This window comes from Oncorhynchus masou, chromosome 5 (genome assembly GCF_036934945.1).
Source record: "Oncorhynchus masou masou isolate Uvic2021 chromosome 5, UVic_Omas_1.1, whole genome shotgun sequence".
Classification (NCBI taxonomy): Eukaryota; Metazoa; Chordata; class Actinopteri; order Salmoniformes; family Salmonidae; genus Oncorhynchus; species Oncorhynchus masou.
The window spans coordinates 15,059,559-15,083,124 of NC_088216.1; the positions used below are offsets into that span (position 1 = coordinate 15,059,559).

At 46.4% G+C, this 23,566-nt stretch overlaps 1 protein-coding gene and 1 long non-coding RNA gene across 2 annotated transcripts in view; one reads left to right on the top strand and one right to left on the bottom strand.

The window, feature by feature from the left end:
- The window catches only part of LOC135526266 (uncharacterized), a 7,278-nt gene extending 2,107 nt beyond the window's left edge, over positions 1 to 5,171 (bottom strand). Inside the window, exon 1 of the long non-coding RNA XR_010453277.1 lies at positions 5,100 to 5,171. This is a non-coding gene — a long non-coding RNA (uncharacterized LOC135526266). The remainder of the gene's footprint in view (positions 1 to 5,099) is intronic.
- The window catches only part of LOC135528314 (slit homolog 1 protein-like), a 186,981-nt gene that overhangs the window by 124,612 nt on the left and 38,803 nt on the right, over positions 1 to 23,566 (top strand).

The following is a 23,566-nucleotide window of genomic DNA, read 5'->3' on the forward strand; positions in this document are numbered from 1 at the left end:
GGAAGTATGGAGGAAGAGAGAGGGAGGAAGGATAGAGGAAGAGAGAGGGAGGAAGTATAGAGGAAGAGAGAGGGAGGAAGTATGGAGGAAGAGAGAGGGAGGAAGGATGGAGGAAGGATGGAGGAAGAGAGTGGGAGGAAGTATTGAGGAAGAGAGAGGGAGGAAGGATGGAGGAAGAGAGTGGGAGGAAGGATGGAGGAAGAGAGTGGGAGGAAGTATGGAGGAAGAGAGTGGGAGGAAGTATGGAGGAAGAGAGAGGGAGGAAGGATGAAGGAAGAGAGAGGGAGGAAGGATGAAGGAAGAGAGAGGGAGGAAGAGGAGGAAGAGAGAGGGAGGAAGTATGGAGGAAGAGAGAGGGAGGAAGAGGAGGAAGAGAGAGGGAGGAAGTATGGAGGAAGAGGAGGATAAAGAGGTAGAATAAAAAAGAGCAATTAATGATTGTCCATTTTTATGGATCTCAACACAGCCCAAAAAAACAACATGTTAACGTAACATATCACTTCTACCTGCTGTCTACACGGGGCAACACTTCATACTTTATCTCCCTGACAGCATCCAGTCTGACAACTGTCTGGACAGACACGGGGACAGACACAGGGACAGACACGGGGACAGACACGGGGACAGACACGGGGACAGACACGGGGACAGACACGGGGACAGACACGGGGACAGACACGGGGTCAGACACGGGGTCAGACACACGGACAGACACGGGGACAGACACGGGGACAGACACACGGACAGACACGGGGACAGACACGGGGACAGACACGGGGACAGACACAGGGACAGACACGGGACAGACACGGGGACAGACACGGGGACAGACACGGGGACAGACACGGGGGACAGACACACGGACAGACACAGGGACAGACACAGGGACAGACACGGGGACAGACACGGGGACAGACACGGGGACAGACACGGGGACAGACACAGGGACAGACACGGGGACAGACACAGGGACAGACACGGGGACAGACACGGGGACAGACACAGGGACAGACACGGGGACAGACACGGGGACAGACACAGGGACAGACACAGGGACAGACACAGGGACAGACACAGGGACAGACACACGGACAGACACAGGGACAGACACAGGGACAGACACAGGGACAGGACGGTAACTAACCCAAGGAGATGTTATTAGTAACTATTAGTTTCATATTGAGGGTTTTAACCCACTATCACACACACACACATACAGACACACGCACAGTCGTGTACAGCTAACCTTGTGGGGACACACAATTCAGTCCCATTCAAAATCCTATTTTCCCTAACCTTACCCTAACTTTAACTGAAAAACATATCCTGAACCCTAACTCCTAACCTTTAACCTAATTCTAACCTAGCCCTAGCTCCTAACCCTAACCTTTACCCCCTAGAAATAGCATTTGACATTGTGGGGACTAACAAAATGGCCCAGTTGATCAAATATTTGTTTGTTTTCTATTCTGGTCCCCACAAGATTAGTTAAACAAGTCCACACACACACACACACACACACACACACACACACACACACACACACACACACACACACACACACACACACACGTGTGTGTGTATGTCTAAAAACAGTGTCAGTCTAACACAGCAACCTGAGACAACCAATCCCCGTCCTTCCCTGGGGTATTGTTGTTCCACCCCAGCTTCACGCTATCTGTAAGAGTAGATGGGAGGCCTGTTCTGTTGGTAAAGTCAGTCAGTTGCTCTACCAGCGGTGTAATAAACACTCAATGTGTGTGACAACCCCTGTATTAAAGCTGAGATCTGCAGAAGTTGAAACATGTATGTTCCCTTGTACAAGGCGCCAAACCCTAATTTCTCCTGTAAGTCTCTCTGGATCAGAGCGTTTGCTAAATGACTAAAATGTCAAATGCAATAGTGCAAATGGACGTGGCAGTTTCCCTGCTCCGGATTCCAGATTTAAGTTCCGTTCCACTGTTCAGACTTTAAAAATACAAATCCATAACGTTCTGAACCGGTTCGAACCACAAAAAAGTACCGGTCCTTTCTTTTCATTTTTCAACTCGTGAAATCAACCTCGTATTTACATTTAGCTCATTAAATCACTACACTGTGGTAATCACTACACTGTTATAATCACTACACCCTGGTAATCACTACAACCTGGTAATCAATACACCCTGGTAATCACTACACTGTGGTAATCAATACACCCTGGTAATCACTACACCATGGTAATCACTACACCCTGGTAATCACTACACCCTGGTAATCACTACACCCTGGTAATCACTACACCGTGGTAATCAATACACCCTGGTAATCACTACACTGTTATAATCACTACACCCTGGTAATCACTACACCGTGGTAATCAATACACCCTGGTAATCACTACACCATGGTAATCACTACACCCTGGTAATCACTACACCCTGGTAATCACTACACCATGGTAATCAATACACCCTGGTAATCACTACACCCTGGTAATCACTACACCCTGGTAATCACTACACCCTGGTAATGACTACACCCTGGTAATGACTACACTGTGGTAATCACTACACCCTGGTAATCACTACACCCTGGTAATCACTACACCCTGGTAATCACTACACCATTGTAATCACTACACCATTGTAATCACTACACCGTGGTAATCACTACACCCTGGTAATCACTACACCCTAGACCAGGAAAGCTAGTTGTTTAAACTTTATATGCTTGATGGACAAACAAGTGTAAGCCACGAGATCCAACTGACATTTTGCAGGTGGGGAGCGAGAGAGAGAGAGGGTGGGTGTTGGCTTGAAGCACTGGGCATCATGATATTTTTCAAGTTTTTAATGTCACGTGCACAAGTACAGTGAAATGCCCTTCCTGCTTGGACTTTCCCAGTGCAGTAATCAATAGGATGTGTATATAATGTGTTTAGGACATTAGTAGTAGACCTGTCATTACTTCACCAGAAAGTATTCAGAACCTTCACATTTTGTTACGTTACAGACAGAAGGACAACCATCTCTGGAGCCCTCCACCAACCAGACCTTTATGGTAGAGTGGCCAGACAGAAGGACAACCATCTCTGCAGCCCTCCACCAATCAGACCTTTATGGTAGAGTGGCCAGACAGAAGGACAACCATCTCTGGAGCCCTCCACCAACCAGACCTTTATGGTAGAGTGGCCAGACAGAAGGACAACCATCTCTGGAGCCCTCCACCAACCAGACCTTTATGGTAGAGTGGCCTGACAGAAGGACAACCATCTCTGGAGCCCTCCACCAATCAGACCTTTATGGTAGAGTGGCCTGACAGAAGTACAACCATCTCTGGAGCCCTCCACCAATCAGACCTTTATGGTAGAGTGGCCAGACAGAAGGACAACCATCTCTGGAGCCCTCCACCAATCAGACCTTTATGGTAGAGTGGCCAGACAGAAGAACAAACATCTCTGCAGCCCTCCACCAACCAGACCTTTATGGTAGAGTGGCCAGACAGAAGGACAACCATCTCTGCAGCCCTCCACCAATCAGACCTTTGTGGTAGAGTGGCCAGACAGAAGGACAACCATCTCTGCAGCCCTCCACCAATCAGACCTTTATGGTAGAGTGGCCAGACAGAAGGACAACCATCTCAGCCCTCCACCAATCAGACCTTTATGGTAGAGTGGCCAGACAGAAGGACAACCATCTCTGGAGCCCTCCACCAATCAGACCTTTATGGTAGAGTGGCCAGACAGAAGGACAACCATCTCTGGAGCCCTCCACCAACCAGACCTTTATGGTAGAGTGGCCAGACAGAAGGACAACCATCTCTGCAGCCCTCCACCAATCAGACCTTTATGGTAGAGTGACCAGACAGAAGCCACTCCTCAGTAAAAGTCACATGACAGCCCGCTTGGAGTTTTCCAAAAGGCACCTAAAGATTCTCAGACCATGAGAAACAAGATTCTCTGGTCTGATGAAACCAAGATTGAACTCTTTGGCCTGAATGCAAAGCGTCACGTCTGGAGGAAACCTGGCACCATCCCTACGGTGAAGCATCGTGGTGGCAGCATCATGCTGTGGGGATGTTTTTCAGCGGCAGGGACTGGAAGACTAGTCAGGATTGAGGGGAAGATGAACAGAGCAAAGAACAGAGAGATCCTTGATGAAAACCTGCTCCAGAGTGCTCAGGACCTCAGACTGGGGCGAAGGTGTGCCTTGTACACCGCAGGGGCGGCTTCAGGACCTCAGACTGGGGCGAAGGTGTGCCTTGTACACCGCAGGGGCGGCTTCAGGACCTCAGACTGGGGCGAAGGTGTGCCTTGTACAAGGCAGGAGCGGCTTCAGGACAATTCTCTGAATATCTTTGTGCGGCCGAGCCAGTGCACAGTCATGAACCCGATCGAACATCTCTAGAGAGACCTGAAAATAGCTGTGCAGTGACTCTGACAGAGCTTGAGAGGATCTGCAGAGAATAATGGGAGAAACTCCCCAAATACAGGTGTGGCAAGCTTGTAGCGTCATACCCAAGGCTGTAATCGCTGCCAAAGGTGCTTCAACAAAGTACTGAGTAAAGGGTCTGAATACTTATCCATTAGCAATAAAAAAAAATAAACCTGTTTTTGCTGTGTCATTATGGGGTGTGCAGATTGTTGAGAATATAGTTTTTTTAAATCAATTTTAGAATAAGGCTGTAATGTAGCAAAGTCAAGGGGTCTGAATACTTTCACACAACACATCTTACCCTGTTGAAGTTAATGAAGCCCATGTGAAATGTGATACCTGTATCCTTAAGCCTAGAAAACATACCGGCGGGCAGACACTGGAAGGAGATGTTTCTGAGCGACAGAGGGACTGCTTTGCATTGGCACTTTCATTGTGTTTCATGTGGGACAAAAAATGATCTCAACCTAAAAGAAAGTCATTAACCGGTTCTCATGCTTTTAAAATAATGGTTCTGTTCCGGACCACTAGAGATCACTTTTGCTCCCGGTTCTGTTTCTGTTCCTTGAAAAATGTCATTATTTCCCGGTTCTGTTCCTTGAACCAGTTCCAACTCCTGGTCACAGTAATATTGAGTGTAGTAAGACCTCACTGAGGTGAATAGTAGTGAAGGAAGGGACTTACAGAACTCTGAGGTGTTTGAGGCCAGAGAAGTCTGTCTTGCTGATGGTCGTCAGGTTGTTCCCATTTAGATCACTGGATGAGAGGAGGAAAACACACAGAATATTAGCAAACATGTTGGTCAAGATTGAACTCTTTGGCCTGAATGCCAAGCGTCATGTTTGAAGGAAAACTGGCACCATCCCTACGGTGAAGAATGGTGGTGGCACTCCCAAAACTCCCCAAATACAGGTGTGCCAAGCTTGTAGCGTCATACCCAAGAAGACCTAAGGCTGTAATCGCTGCCAAAGGTGCTTCAACAAAGTAACGAGCAAAGGGTCTGAATACTTATGTAAATGTGATATTTCATTTTCTTTGCAAACATTTCTCAAAATCTGTTTTTGCTTTGTCATTATGGAGGGCAAACCGTTTAAATCCATTTTAGAATAAGGCTGGAACGTAACAAAATGTGGAAAAAGGTCAAGGGGTCTGAATACAATGCGAATGCACTATAAACACAATAATACTATACTCCTTTATCTAGGACTGGCCTTAGCTACAGGTAGAGCAGACTGGTTTCAGCGACAGTTCAGAATACATGACAGAAGTCTCTCTCTCTCTCCTTCTAGCTGTCTCAATCGCTCTCCTTCCCTCCCGCTCTCATTCACACACAGACACAGGTGTCGTGTGACAGGGGAGCTGCAAATGTGTTGGTGTTGTCTTGCCTGGGGCTACAACGTCTCTTTCAAACACCCACACAGTGTCCTCTGAGCAGCCGCCCACAGAGGTGCTGATTGGATGCAGCAGGCGGTCAACCAATCGCAGGGTGGTTTTATTAAGCCACAGCAGGTTGACTGGCACAAAACAGGAATTAACCGCTCCTCTCCTGAGGACAGTCTGCTTACGTCCCAAATGGCACCACTTTTGGGTGAAAAGGGGTCAAAAGAAGTGCACTATATAGGGAATAGGGAGCCGCAGTAGGATGAGATGTGTCATTGGTAAGCATCTGTGGCTACGTCATCACGAATAACCTGACAGCATGATCTCAACCTAAAGTTTCTGAGAGTCTGAGGAATCCAATGTGAGAAAACACAGAGAATCCTGGTTAAACCAGACAATGCTATTCTCACCATTGTTCTACTTCATGGTGAGCTGCAGCGTTCAGTCAAAGAGAACCTTAGCTTGCTATCAAACATCCTTGGTTATTGATCAACCAGGTCGCTCAACATCCACTGAAATTCGACGTCCGTCCAGGTCCCCAGGACGTCGGGAGATGCCTTCAAACCCCGCCACTAGGGGCAACGCTGAGCTCTATTACCACCAAGTAGGCTTGTGTTTTGCTAGGGAATTGTGGACAGGGATGGCGGATGGGCGGAAGCCACGAGCTCCAGCTCAAGAGGGTTGAACGTTCAATCCCTGTACAAGGCACTTGTTATTTATTGTTTTAACCCAAAACCTGAAACCTTACCTTAACCATTCAGAATGAATGCCTAAACTTAACCTTCAAAATGTTAGGTTTATGGACAACGTCGGGATTCTGCAGTGAGTCTGTGAGCATGCTGGTCACAAGAAAGAGCGGTCGATTTCAGATGTTTGAAAAGGTCCTAAGGACGTCGATACTTAACCATTTGAGTTGTTTGTGTTTTAACCCTGTAACCAAATCAAATCAAATCTTACTGTTCACACACACACACACGGTTAGCAGATGTTAATGCGAGTGTAGCGAAATGCTTCTAGTTCCGACAGTGCAGTAATATCTAACAAGTAATCTAACAATTCCCCAACAACTACGTAATACACAAAAACCTAAAGGGGTGAATGAGAATATGTACATATAAGTAAGATTTCCCGGGGTAACAATGTAAGAAATATTACATAAAATAACTAAATACTGCATTGTTTCCTAAGAACTCGAAGGGAGGCAAACTATGAGATCAGGTTGCAGGCAGGGCTGTGAGAGCTTGTTGTATAGACAGGGTTATTATATTTTGGGATTTCTGGAATTCAATTTTTGGGGGGGGGTTGGAAATTCTTCCGCAACCCCATTTTCAAATCAGTCGCGACCCCTAGTTTGGGAACCGCTGCTTTACAATATGACCTCATTGTCTTTGGTTTAATTGACAGCCAGATAGGAGAAGATGATGTCACCTTTGCCACAGGGCTCTGTGGTGAGAGCCTGTAAGACAGTGTGTGCGCGGTATCAGGTTGCTGTACTACAGTAAAGAGTGAAGTAGAGGATGACCTTGTCTGTCCCAAAGAGCAGTATAACGTGTGTATGAGTGAGTGAGTGAGTGAGTGAGTGAGTGAGTGAGTGAGTGAGTGAGTGAGTGAGTGAGTGATTGAGTGAGTGAGTGAGTGAGAGAGAGAGACACAGTGGTTTCGGTGTGTGATCTTAACCCAGACTTCACCCATGGAGCAGTGAGAAAAATGTTGAACGGTTTGAGAAAGAGAGAGAGATGTGGAATTACAGGGGGTCTATAATCCCTCTCATGATGTGTGTGAAATTGCTCTGACAGTGAGTGGACCTGGGCACCAGAAGAAGGTTGTGTTTGACCTATATACTGTATAAGTACACACACACAATGCTCTCTTCCTGGTGTTTCAGAGAGCAACTCCTACATCATCCCTAGAGAGACACTCGTAATTGTGTCACTGTTACAAACAAGGAGGCTGTATTTACAACAACTGAAATCACTGATGTGGTTTCCCAGGATACGTGACTGGAGTATAAGCTTGGAGAAGAGTCTTAGCTAACAGGGTCCTGGAAAAAAAGGGAGCGAGATCGAATAGGTCCTAATGACGTCGAGAGAGAGAAAGAGAGATGACGGATAGGAGGGGGAGATGAACACACACACACCTTGTGTGCTGATGAGGTGTGGATAATTGGGTTTGTGGAGCATGGAGAGGTCAGGGGTCAGGGAAGCCTGAAGTAGAGAGAAACTCCACCAGACAAAGGCTTGTTACAGCAGAACGCGTCTTACACACTTACACAGCGCAACACATACAGTACATACTGACACATTCATCCTTCCAGCCACCTGCACACTCTATCTCCCTCACACACACAGCAAATTACTCCGCAATAGCAGCTTCAGTGGGCAGTCAAGCAGCACAAGTTCCACTCAAGTTCTCCCTTATTAGCTGGGCTATGAAAGGAAAGGCCACAGAGAGAGAGAAAAAGATAGACAGATGAAAAAAAGAGAGAGACAGAGAGACAGAGAGAAACAGAGATATATGGAGAGAGATAGATGGCGAGAGAGACAGAGAGAAACAGATAGAGATAGATGGAGAGAGACATGGCATTATAAAATCTATGTACACAAACAACAAATGTGTTCAAATTGACAAAAAAACAAACACATTTCTTTCCACAGGGCCGTGGGGTGAGACAGGGATGCAGCTTGAGCCCCACATACATTTGAAGTCATAAGTTCACATACACCTTAGCCAAATACATTTAAACTCAGTTTTTCACAATTCCTCACATTTAATCAGAGCAAAAAAGTTAGGATCACAACTTTATTTTAAGAGCTTGAAATGTCAGAATAATAGTAGAGAATGATTTTTTTCAGCTTTTATTTCTTTCATCACATTTCCAGTGGGTCAGAAGTTTACATACACTCAATTAGTATCTGGTAGCATTGCCTTTAAATTGTTGAACTTGGGTCAAACGTTTTGGTAGCCTTCCACAAGCTTCCCACAATAAGTTGGGTGAATTTTGGCCCATTCCTCCAGACAGAGCTGGTGTAACTGAGTCAGGTTTGTAGTCCTCCTTGTTCGCACACGGTTTTTCAGTTCTGCCCACAAATTCTCTATAGGTTTGAGGTCAGGGCTTTGTGATGGCCACTCCAATACCTTGACTTTGTTGTCCTTAAGCCGCTTTGCCACAACTTTGGAAGTATGCTTGGGGTCATTGTTCATTTGGAAGACCCATTTGCGACCAAGGTTTAACTTCCTGACTGATGTCTTGAGATGTTGCTTCAATATATCCACATAATTTTCCTACCTCATGAAGCCATCTATTTTGTGAAGTGCACCAGTCCCTCCTGCAGCAAAGCACCCCCAAAACATGATGCTGCCACCCCCGTGCTTCACGGTTGGGATGGTTTTCTTCGGCTTGCAAGCCTCGCCCTTTTTCCTCCAAACATAATGATGGTCATTAAGGCCAAAGAGTTCTATTTAACGTTTCATCAGACCAGAGGACATTTCCCCAAAAGTACAATCTTTGTCCCCATGTGCAGTTGCAAACCGTAGTCTGGCTTTTTTCATGGCGGTGTTGGAGCAGTGGCTTCTTCTTCCTTGCTGAGTGACCTTTAAGGTTATGTCGGTATAGGACTCGTTTTACTGTGGATATAGATACTATTGAAAATGTTTCCTCCAGCATCTTCACAAGGTCCTTTCTGTTGTTCTGGGATTTATTTGCACTTTTTGCACCAAAGTACGTTCATCTCTAGGAGACAGAACGCATCTCCTTCCTGAGTGGTATGACGGCTGCGTGGTCCCATGGTGTTTATAGAGTACTTGCATACTATTGTTGGTACAGATGAACGTGGTACCTTCAGGTGTTTGGAAATTGCTCCCAAGGATGAACCAGAATTGTGGAGGTCTCCAATTTCTTTTCTGAGATCTTGGCTGATTTCTTTTGATTTTCCCATGATGTCAAGCAAAGAGGCACTGAGTTTGAAGGTAGGTCTTGAAATACATCCACAGGTACACCTCCAATTGACTCAAATGATGTCAATTAGCCGATCAGAAGCTTCTAAAGCCATGACATCATTTTCTGGAATTTTCCAAGCTGTTTAAAAGCACAATCAACTTAGTGTGTGTAAAATTCTGACCCACTGGAATTGTGATACAGTAAATTATAAGTGAAATAATCTGTCTGTAAAGAATTGTTGAAAAAATAACTTGTGTCATCCACAAAGTAGATGTCCTAACCGACTTGCCAAAACTATAGTTTGTTAACAAGAAATTTGTGGAGTGATTGAAAAATGAGTTTTAATGACTCCAACACAAGTGTATGTAAACTTCCGACTTCAACTGTATATATCAACAAATTGGCGAAGACACTAGAACAGTCTGCAGCACCCGGCATCACCCTATTAGAATTTGAAGTCAAATGTCCAAGGAGGGCCTACAGCAGCACCTAGATCTTCTGCACAGACCTGGACCCAGAAAGCAAATCTCAGTAAGACAAAGAGCACACAAAAAACTATACCTACTGTACTTCGGCCTAAACATCAGCGCCACGGGTAACTTTCACAAAGCTGTGAACGATCTGAGAGACGATCTGAGAGACAAGGCAAGAAGGGCCTTCTATGCTATCAAAAGGAACATATAATTTGACATCCCAATTAGGATCTGGCTAAAAATACTTGAATCAGTTATAGAACCCATTGCCATTTATGGTTGTGTGGTCTGGCGTCCGCTTACCAACCAAGAATTCACAAAACGTGACAAACACCAAATTGAGACTATGCATGCAGACTTCTGCAAAAACATCCTCTGTGTACAACGTAAAACACCAAATAATGCAGAGAAGAATTAGTCCGATACCCGCTAATTAACAAAAAGTTGTTAAATTCTGCAACCACCTAAAAGGAAGTGATTCCCAAACCTTCCATAACAAAGCCATCACCTACCGAGAGATGAACCTAGAGAAGAGTCCCCTAAGCAAGCTGGTCCTGGGGCTCTGTTCACAAACACAAACACAACCCACAGAGCCACAGGACAGCAACTCTATTAGACCCAACCAAATCATGAGAAAACTAAAATATAATTACTGGATACATTGGAAAGAATGGACCAAAAAACAGAGAACTGGAATCTGTCTCAGGCAAGCTCGTCATCCTCACCAAGGTCTTGACCCGACTGCAGTTCGTTGCAGCGTTGTGAACAGAGTGTCTCATGGTGGCGGTGGGGTTATGGTATGGGCAGGCATAAGCTACGGAGAACAAGCACAATTATATTTTATCGATGGCAATTTGAATTCACAGAGATACTGGGATGAGATCCTGAGGCCCATTGTCGTGCCATTCATCTGCCGTCATCACCTCATGTTTCAGCACGGCCCCGTGTCGCAAGGATCTATACACAATGTCCCAGTTCTTCCATGGCTTTCATACCAGACGTCACCCATTGAGCATGCTTGGGATGCTCTGGGTGGACGTGTACGACAGAGTGTTCCAGTTCAAGCCAATATCCAACAACTTCGCACAGCCATTGAATAGGAGTTGGACAACATTCCACAGGCCACAATCAACAGCCTGATCAACTCTATGTGAAGGAGATGTGTCTCGCTGCATGAGGCAAAAGGTGGTCACACCAGACACTGACTGGGTTTCTGATCCACGCCCCTTTTTTTAAGGTATCTGTGACCATCAGACGCATATCTGTATTCCCAGGGATGTGAAATCCATAGATTAGGGCCTTATATGAACTCAGTAAAATCTTTGAAATTGTTGCATGTTGTGTTTAAATTTTTGTGCATTCTACAACAAACCCCAAAATAAATTTGACAATAAATAGAATACCTGAATACCTACTAAAATCCCTGAGCTCCATTATTTGTCCGTGCCAGTAAAATGTGCTATTATTCAGTCAATATGTGATGGATTTTTAAAATCCGGTTTCACGAGCGCCCAGATGCTAGATTGATTAGCGGATTAAAACGAGTTGTCTGCACTGATTGGCCACACATGGGTCCTCTGCAGTGTGGGAGCGTGTGTGTGTCCATGTGTATTACCATCATCAAGATAAACACAATGAACTAACTGTTAATGTGTTATCTCTGTGGTTGTCTCTCCTTCAATGGTCTGTGATGTGTGTCAGATGCAGCAGGTCACAGCTGCTCCTAAATACACTGGAACTACATGGAGCAGCTGCATCACCATGCTGCTGTTAGCACACTGACTAAACACACACACACACACGATGATTACAGGAGACAGGCGGAATTGAGATCTGTCATACTTGAGTAAAAGTAAAGATACTTTAACAGAAAATGAAAAAAACAAGTTAAAAAGTAAAAGTAAAAGTCACCCAGTAAAATACAACTTGAGTAAAAGTCTAAAAGTATTTGGTTTAAAATATACTTAAGTATCAAAAGTAAATGTAATTGCTAAAATGTATAAGTCTAAATAATTTGAAATTCCTTATATTAATCAAACCAGATGGGTCTATTTTCTTGTTTTTTTAAATGGATAGCCAGGGCCTCCAACATTCAGATATCATTTACTAACGAAGCATCTGTGTTTAAATGAGTCCGCCAGATCAGAAGCAGTAGGGATGACCAGGGATGTTCTCTTGATAAGTGTGCAAATTGGACAATTTTCCAGTCCTGCTAAGCACAAAAAAATAGAACAAGTACTTTTGGGTGTCAGGGAAAATGTATGGAGTAAAAAGTACTTTTTTTATTTTTAGGAATGTAATGAAGTAAAAGTAAGTACAGATACCCATAAAAACGACTTAAGCAGTACTTTTTACTTAAGCACTTTACACCACAGGGATAGAGTGAGTGTCTAAGAAGTCATGTGACGGAGTGGAGCCAGAGGTATCAGCCCCCCACGGCGTCTCATCTCTGTCTAATCTATTTCCCTTTATCTCCCTTACCCCCTGCTAGCCGCCACCGCGCGCTAACCGCTAATCCACTCTTGGCCGGGTTGACGATACAGCGGCATCACACGGTGAAAACATCGGAAGCCATTCATTTTGAATGGAAGAAAAGCGAGAGAAGCAGAGTGGGCGGGGAACTGTTTGGTGAAGTGAGCATGGTTGAGGGAGCTGAACGGAGTGGGACTAAAGTTAGGGAAAGCTTCATTCTATGCAATTCCTCCGCGATATCGCGGCGCGAGTGACCATTTCGAAGCTTACTATGGCTTCCACCCCCTACTGGATTGGCTTACAGCGGCTGTTGATATGTAGCACACTACTTAGCATGCATGCTAGCTTGTTAGCACCCACGTGAGGGTGAAGCTAATGTGGCGAGGATGGTTACCGCTGTATAGTTAACCTCGGCCGTCACACTTGTTTAGCAGCTCCGCCAACAGCCAGAGCAGATAACACATACTAACATCACGTCTAGCCCCTAAATGAACACACAAACCAAATAACACATACTAACATCACGTCTAGCCCCTAAATGAACACACAAACTCAAAAACACAAATGCACATGTATGAATACACAGAGAGCCAAGTGTCTATACATCAGAAAAACACAGACAGATAAATAAAAGACAAAGACATCTCAGAGTCACTACAGAAACATAGACACACACACACACACACATACATACATACATACACACACACACACATACATACACATACACACACAGTGTGTGTTTTCCGTCTGGTGTGTGTGACCGCCGCCGGTGGCTCCAACCCTTGCAGAGATTTGTTTGGGTTTAAACTTCCAGGAGCTGAACATAGATCCCCTTCTCTGATACCAAACACACACACAAACCGGAGGGATTTATTTAAGTTTCCCATAGAGGAGAAGGACAGGGGTCCAAGTCTCAGACTCAGAGTGGGGGTCCATGACCTTTGACCTCTTAATGACATGACAATAAGCTGGTGTCCACACACACACACACACACTACAAGAAATCCCATTAGCTAGAGCAGACACTCGCTGTTAATAATACTGTAGTCCTTAACAAAAGGTGGAGAGAAATGGTCCCACTTGATAGAAAATGGCCAAAAACCTACAGCAGACACACTGGGATAGTCCTACAGTAGACACACTGGGATAGTCCTACAGTAGACACACTGGGATAGTCCTACAGTAGACACACTGGGATAGTCCTACAGTAGACACACTGGGATAGTCCTACAGTAGACACACTGGGATAGTCCTACAGTAGACACACTGGGATAGTCCTACAGTAGACACACTGGGATAGTCCCACAGTAGACACACTGGGATAGTCCTACAGTAGACACACTGGGATAGTGGCACAGTAGACACACTGGGATAGTCCCACAGTAGACACACTGGGATAGTTGCACAGTAGGCACACTGGGATAGTCCCACAGTAGACACTCTGGGATAGTCCTACAGTAGACACACTGGGATAGTCCTACAGTAGACACACTGGGATAGTCACACTGGGATAGTCCTACAGTAGACACACTGGGATAGACACACTGGGATAGTCCTACAGTAGACACACTGGGATAGTGACACTGGGATAGTCCTACAGTAGACACACTGGGATAGACACACTGGGATAGTCCTACAGTAGACACACTGGGATAGTCCTACAGTAGACACACTGGGATAGTCCCACAGTAGACACACTGGGATAGTCCCACAGTAGACACACTGGGATAGTCCTACAGTAGACACACTGGGATAGTCCTACAGTAGACACACTGGGATAGTCCTACAGTAGACACACTGGGATAGTCCTACAGTAGACACACTGGGATAGTCCTACAGTAGACACACTGGGATAGTCCTACAGTAGACACACTGGGATAGTCCTACAGTAGACACACTGGGATAGTCCTACAGTAGACACACTGGGATAGTCCTACAGTAGACACACTGGGATAGTCCTACAGTAGACACACTGGGATAGTCCTACAGTAGACACACTGGGATAGTCCCACAGTAGACACACTGTGATAGTCCTACAGTAGACACACTGGGATAGTCCTACAGTAGACACACTGGGATAGTCCTACAGTAGACACACTGGGATAGTCACACTGTAGACACACTGGGATAGTCCTACAGTAGACACACTGGGATAGTCCTACAGTAGACACACTGGGATAGTCCTACAGTAGACACACTGGGATAGTCCTACAGTAGACACACTGGGATAGTCCTACAGTAGACACACTGGGATAGTCCTACAGTAGACACACTGGGATAGTCCTACAGTAGACACACTGGGATAGTGACACTGGGATAGTCCTACAGTAGACACACTGGGATAGACACACTGGGATAGTCCTACAGTAGACACACTGGGATAGTCCTACAGTAGACACACTGGGATAGTCCCACAGTAGACACACTGGGATAGTCCTACAGTAGACACACTGGGATAGTCCTACAGTAGACACACTGGGATAGTCCTACAGTAGACACACTGGGATAGTCCTACAGTAGACACACTGGGATAGTCCTACAGTAGACACACTGGGATAGTCCTACAGTAGACACACTGGGATAGTCCTACAGTAGACACACTGGGATAGTCCTACAGTAGACACACTGGGATAGTCCTACAGTAGACACACTGGGATAGTCCTACAGTAGACACACTGGGATAGTCCTACAGTAGACACACTGGGATAGTCCCACAGTAGACACACTGGGATAGTCCCACAGTAGACACACTGGGATAGTCCCACAGTAGACACACTGGGATAGTCCTACAGTAGACACACTGGGATAGTCCTACAGTAGACACACTGGGATAGTCCTACAGTAGACACACTGGGATAGTCCTACAGTAGACACACTGGGATAGTCCTACAGTAGACACACTGGGATAGTCCTACAGTAGACACACTGGGATAGTCCTACAGTAGACACACTGGGATAGTCCCACAGTAGACACATTGGGATAGTCCCACAGTAGACACACTGGGATAGTCCTACAGTAGACACACTGGGATAGTCCCACAGTAGACACACTGGGATAGTGGCACAGTAGACACACTGGGATAGTCCCACAGTAGACACACTGGGATAGTGGCACAGTAGGCACACTGGGATAGTCCCACAGTAGACACTCTGGGATAGTCCTACAGTAGACACACTGGGATAGTCCTACAGTAGACACACTGGGATAGTCCCACAGTAGACACACTGGGATAGTCCTACAGTAGACACACTGGGATAGTCCTACAGTAGACACACTGGGATAGTCCTACAGTAGACACACTGGGATAGTCCTACAGTAGACACACTGGGATAGTCCTACAGTAGACACACTGGGATAGTCCTACAGTAGACACAATGGGATAGTCCCACAGTAGACACACTGGGATAGTGGCACAGTAGACACACTGGGATAGTTCTACAGTAGACACACTGGGATAGTCCTACAGTAGACACACTGGGATAGTCCTACAGTAGACACACTGGGATAGTCCCACAGTAGACACACTGGGATAGTGGCACAGTAGACACACTGGGATAGTCCCACAGTAGACACACTGTGATAGTCCTACAGTAGACACACTGGGATAGTCCTACAGTAGACACACTGGGATAGTCCTACAGTAGACACACTGGGATAGTCACACTGTAGACACACTGGGATAGTCCTACAGTAGACACACTGGGATAGTCCTACAGTAGACACAATGGGATAGTCCCACAGTAGACACACTGGGATAGTGGCACAGTAGACACACTGGGATAGTCCTACAGTAGACACACTGGGATAGTCCTACAGTAGACACACTGGGATAGTCCTACAGTAGACACACTGGGATAGTCCTACAGTAGACACACTGGGATAGTCCTACAGTAGACACACTGGGATAGTCCTACAGTAGACACACTGGGATAGTCCTACAGTAGACACACTGGGATAGTCCTACAGTAGACACACTGGGATAGTCCTACAGTAGACACACTGGGATAGTCCTACAGTAGACACACTGGGATAGTCCTACAGTAGACACACTGGGATAGTCCCACAGTAGACACACTGGGATAGTCCTACAGTAGACACACTGGGATAGTGGCACAGTAGACACACTGGGATAGTCCTACAGTAGACACACTGGGATAGTCACACTGTAGACACACTGGGATAGTCCTACAGTAGACACACTGGGATAGTCCTACAGTAGACACAATGGGATAGTCCCACAGTAGACACACTGGGATAGTCCTACAGTAGACACACTGGGATAGTCACACTGTAGACACACTGGGATAGTCCTACAGTAGACACACTGGGATAGTCCTACAGTAGACACACTGGGATATTCCTACAGTAGACACACTGGGATAGTCACACTGTAGACACACTGGGATAGTCCTACAGTAGACACACTGGGATAGTCCTACAGTAGACACACTGGGATAGTCCCACAGTAGACACACTGGGATAGTGGCACAGTAGACACACTGGGATAGTCCTACAGTAGACACACTGGGATAGTCCTACAGTAGACACACTGGGATAGTGGCACAGTAGACACACTGGGATAGTCCCACAGTAAACACACTGGGATAGTCCTACAGTAGACACACTGGGATAGTCCTACAGTAGACACACTGGGATAGTCCTACAGTAGACACACTGGGATAGTCCTACAGTAGACACACTGGGATAGTCCTACAGTAGACACACTGGGATAGTCCTACAGTAGACACACTGGGATAGTCACACTGGGATAGTCCTACAGTAGACACACTGGGATAGTCACACTGGGATAGTGGCACAGTAGACACACTGGGATAGTCCTACAGTAGACACACTGGGATAGTCCCACAGTAGACACACTGGGATAGTCCTACAGTAGACACACTGGGATAGTCACACTGGGATAGTCCCACAGTAGACACACTGGGATAGTCACACTGGGATAGTCCCACAGTAGACACACTGGGATAGTCCCACAGTAGACACACTGGGATAGTCCCACAGTAGACACACTGGGATAGTCACACTGGGATAGTCCCACAGTAGACACACTGGGATAGTCACACTGGGATAGTCCTACAGTAGACACACTGGGATAGTCACACTGGGATAGTCCTACAGTAGACACACTGGGATAGTCACACTGGGATAGTCCCACAGTAGACACACTGGGATAGTCACACTGGGATAGTCCTACAGTAGACACACTGGGATAGTCACACTGGGATAGTCCCACAGTAGACACACTGGGATAGTCACACTGGGATAGTCCTACAGTAGACACACTGGGATAGTCACACTGGGATAGTCCCACAGTAGACACACTGGGATAGTCACACTGGGATAGTCCCACAGTAGACACACTGGGATAGTGGCACAGTAGACACACTGGGATAGTCCCACAGTAGACACACTGGGATAGTGACACTGGGATAGTCCCACAGTAGACACACTGGGATAGTCACACTGGGATAGTCCCACAGTAGACACACTGGGATAGTCCCACAGTAGACACACTGGGATAGTCCCACAGTAGACACACTGGGATAGTCCTACAGTAGACACACTGGGATAGTGGCACAGTAGACACACTGGGATAGTCCTACAGTAGACACACTGGGATAGTCCTACAGTAGACACACTGGGATAGTGGCACAGTAGACACACTGGGATAGTCCTACAGTAGACACACTGGGATAGTCCTACAGTAGACACACTGGGATAGTCCTACAGTAGACACAATGGGATAGTCCCACAGTAGACACACTGGGATAGTCCTACAGTAGACACACTGGGATAGTCACACTGTAGACACACTGGGATAGTCCTACAGTAGACACACTGGGATAGTCCTACAGTAGACACACTGGGATATTCCTACAGTAGACACACTGGGATAGTCACACTGTAGACACACTGGGATAGTCCTACAGTAGACACACTGGGATAGTCCTACAGTAGACACAATGGGATAGTCCCACAGTAGACACACTGGGATAGTGGCACAGTAGACACACTGGGATAGTCCTACAGTAGACACACTGGGATAGTCCTACAGTAGACACACTGGGATAGTGGCACAGTAGACACACTGGGATAGTCCCACAGTAGACACACTGGGATAGTCCTACAGTAGACACTGGGATAGTCCTACAGTAGACACACTGGGATAGTCCTACAGTAGACACACTGGGATAGTCCTACAGTAGACACACTGGGATAGTCCTACAGTAGACACACTGGGATAGTCCTACAGTAGACACACTGGGATAGTCACACTGGGATAGTCCTACAGTAGACACACTGGGATAGTCACACTGGGATAGTGGCACAGTAGACACACTGGGATAGTCCTACAGTAGACACACTGGGATAGTCCCACAGTAGACACACTGGGATAGTCCTACAGTAGACACACTGGGATAGTCACACTGGGATAGTCCCACAGTAGACACACTGGGATAGTCACACTGGGATAGTCCCACAGTAGACACACTGGGATAAACACACTGGGATAGTCCTACAGTAGACACACTGGGATAGTCACACTGGGATAGTCCCACAGTAGACACACTGGGATAGTCCCACAGTAGACACACTGGGATAGTCACACTGGGATAGTCCCACAGTAGACACACTGGGATAGTCACACTGGGATAGTCCCACAGTAGACACACTGGGATAGTCACACTGGGATAGTCCTACAGTAGACACACTGGGATAGTCACACTGGGATAGTCCCACAGTAGACACACTGGGATAGTCACACTGGGATAGTCCTACAGTAGACACACTGGGATAGTGGCACAGTAGACACACTGGGATAGTCCTACAGTAGACACACTGGGATAGTCCTACAGTAGACACACTGGGATAGTCCTACAGTAGACACAATGGGATAGTCCCACAGTAGACACACTGGGATAGTCCTACAGTAGACACACTGGGATAGTCACACTGTAGACACACTGGGATAGTCCTACAGTAGACACACTGGGATAGTCCTACAGTAGACACACTGGGATATTCCTACAGTAGACACACTGGGATAGTCACACTGTAGACACACTGGGATAGTCCTACAGTAGACACACTGGGATAGTCCTACAGTAGACACAATGGGATAGTCCCACAGTAGACACACTGGGATAGTGGCACAGTAGACACACTGGGATAGTCCTACAGTAGACACACTGGGATAGTCCTACAGTAGACACACTGGGATAGTGGCACAGTAGACACACTGGGATAGTCCCACAGTAGACACACTGGGATAGTCCTACAGTAGACACTGGGATAGTCCTACAGTAGACACACTGGGATAGTCCTACAGTAGACACACTGGGATAGTCCTACAGTAGACACACTGGGATAGTCCTACAGTAGACACACTGGGATAGTCCTACAGTAGACACACTGGGATAGTCACACTGGGATAGTCCTACAGTAGACACACTGGGATAGTCACACTGGGATAGTGGCACAGTAGACACACTGGGATAGTCCTACAGTAGACACACTGGGATAGTCCCACAGTAGACACACTGGGATAGTCCTACAGTAGACACACTGGGATAGTCACACTGGGATAGTCCCACAGTAGACACACTGGGATAGTCACACTGGGATAGTCCCACAGTAGACACACTGGGATAGTCCCACAGTAGACACACTGGGATAGTCCCACAGTAGACACACTGGGATAGTCACACTAGGATAGTCCTACAGTAGACACACTGGGATAGTCACACTGGGATAGTCCCACAGTAGACACACTGGGATAGTCACACTGGGATAGTCCTACAGTAGACACACTGGGATAGTCACACTGGGATAGTCCCACAGTAGACACACTGGGATAGTCACACTGGGATAGTCCTACAGTAGACACACTGGGATAGTCACACTGGGATAGTCCCACAGTAGACACACTGGGATAGTCACACTGGGATAGTCCCACAGTAGACACACTGGGATAGTCCCTCAGTAGACACACTGGGATAGTCACACTGGGATAGTCCCACAGTAGACACACTGGGATAGTCCCACAGTAGACACACTGGGATAGTCCCACAGTAGACACACTGGGATAGTCACACTGGGATAGTCCCACAGTAGACACACTGGGATAAACACACTGGGATAGTCCCACAGTAGACACACTGGGATAGTCACACTGGGATAGTCCCACAGTAGACACACTGGGATAGTCACACTGGGATAGTCCCACAGTAGACACACTGGGATAGTCACACTGGGATAGTCCCACAGTAGACACACTGGGATAGTCCCACAGTAGACACACTGGGATAGTCCCACAGTAGACACACTGGGATAGTCACACTGGGATAGTCCCACAGTAGACACACTGGGATAAACACACTGGGATAGTCCTACAGTAGACACACTGGGATAGTCCTACAGTAGTCAGGGAAAGCCCTACAGTAGTCAGGGAAAGCCAGGACACTGACATAATGAAGTTCTGCTCAAATAAATGTTTATTTATTTTATTTCACCTTTATTTGTGTGTGTAATAGTTAATATATTTCTAAATTATAGTAGATGTGTCATTCTGTTTTGCATGTCTGACTACAATACCAACCCTCTATAATATCTACCCCACTTGAACCCCACAATACCAACCCTCTATAATATCTACCCCACTTGAACCTCACAATACCAACCCTCTATAATATCTACCTGACTTTAACCTAACAATACCAACCCTCTATAATATCTACCCCACTTGAACCTAACAATACCAACCCTCTATAATATCTACCCCACTTGAACCTCACAATACCAACCCTCTATAATATCTACCCCACTTGAACCTAACAATACCAACCCTCTATAATATCTACTCCACTTGAACCTCACAATACCAACCCTCTATAATATCTACCCCACTTGAACCTCACAATACCAACCCTCTATAATATCTACCTGACTTTAACCTAACAATACCAACCCTCTATAATATCTACCCCACTTGAACCTCACAATACCAACCCTCTATAATATCTACCCCACTTGAACCTAACAATACCAACCCTCTATAATATCTACCCCACTTGAATCTCACAATACCAACCCTCTATAATATCTACCCCACTTGAACCTAACTATACCAGCCCTCTATAATATCTACCCCACTTGAACCTCACAATACCAACCCTCTATAATATCTACCCCACTTGAACCTAACAATACCAACCCTCTATAATATCTACCCCACTTGAATCTCACAATACCAACCCTCTATAATATCTACCCCACTTGAACCTAACTATACCAGCCCTCTATAATATCTACCCCACTTGAACCCCACAATAAGGTTCAGTTTAGGTCCCATTTCAAATCAAATCAGCCTTTTGTTGCCAGCACTGCTTTGTTCAGAGTTGGAAGCATATTGCCGGCTGGTATGGACAATATTGTCCCCCTCCCTCCATCCCACCCCACTCAAATAACGGTTCCCGGGAGCCCAAGGCGTTAGCCATTTTTCACCGTTGCCTTGACAATACCCCAGGGAGTGGGGAGGAATATTGTTTGACTGGTGGAGTTACCATGATGAATCACCCTCTTATTGCCCCGGGACCCCACGGGAATACACACACAGAGTTAGTGTGTGTGTGTTCCCAATCTACCTCCCTGACACACAGATCACTTTACACTTGACATGCTAATTATCAGACAAGAGGTTTAACACACCCCATCCTGTAATGACCTACTACTACTACTAGACTGACCCGTATTCACAACGCTTCTCACAACAAGACTGCTGATCTAGGATCAGTTTGGCTTTTCAGGTCATAATGAATAAGAGATGAAACCTGATCCTTGATCAGCACTGCTAGATGAACCCTGGTTCAGTTCTGTTGGAGATTGTCTGATAGAGTTGGTTCAACGACATGACTATGGCTGCCGTGGATGTACTGAGCTACTGTATTAGGGGATATCTTGTAGCTGGATCACCAACCCCCTTAGAGACCACAGTGACACCGGCATATAGTCTAACCTCCTCTGACTGTAGTCTAGTGGGTCAGGTCCTCATGCATGGCTTGACGAGGACAGGCAGAAGTGTTTGTATTAGGGGATATCTTGTAGCTGGATCACCAACCCCTTAGAGACCACAGTGACCCCGGCATATAGTCTAACCTCCTCTGACTGTAGTCTAGTGGGTCAGGTCCTCATGCATGGCTTGAGGACAGGCAGAAGTGTTTGTATTAGGGGATATCTTGTAGCTGGATCACCAACCCCCTTAGAGACCACAGTGACCCCGGCATATAGTCTAACCTCCTCTGACTGTAGTCTAGTGGGTCAGGTCCTCATGCATGGCTTGACGAGGACAGGCAGAAGTGTTTGTATTAGGGGATATCTTGTAGCTGGATCACCAACCCCCTTAGAGAACACAGTGACACCGGCATATAGTCTAACCTCCTCTGACTGTAGTCTAGTGTGTCAGGTCCTCATGCATGGCTTGACGAGGACAGGCAGAAGTGTTTGTATTAGGGGATATCTTGTAGCTGGATCACCAACCCCCTTAGAGAACACAGTGACCCCGGCATATAGTCTAACCTCCTCTGACTGTAGTCTAGTGGGTCAGGTCCTCATGCATGGCTTGACGAGGACAGGCAGAAGTGTTTGTATTAGGGGATATCTTGTAGCTGGATCACCAACCCCCTTAGAGACCACAGTGACCCCGGCATATAGTCTAACCTCCTCTGACTGTAGTCTAGTGGGTCAGGTCCTCATGCATGGCTTGACGAGGACAGGCAGAAGTGTTTGTATTAGGGGATATCTTGTAGCTGGATCACCAACCCCCTTAGAGAACACAGTGACACCGGCATATAGTCTAACCTCCTCT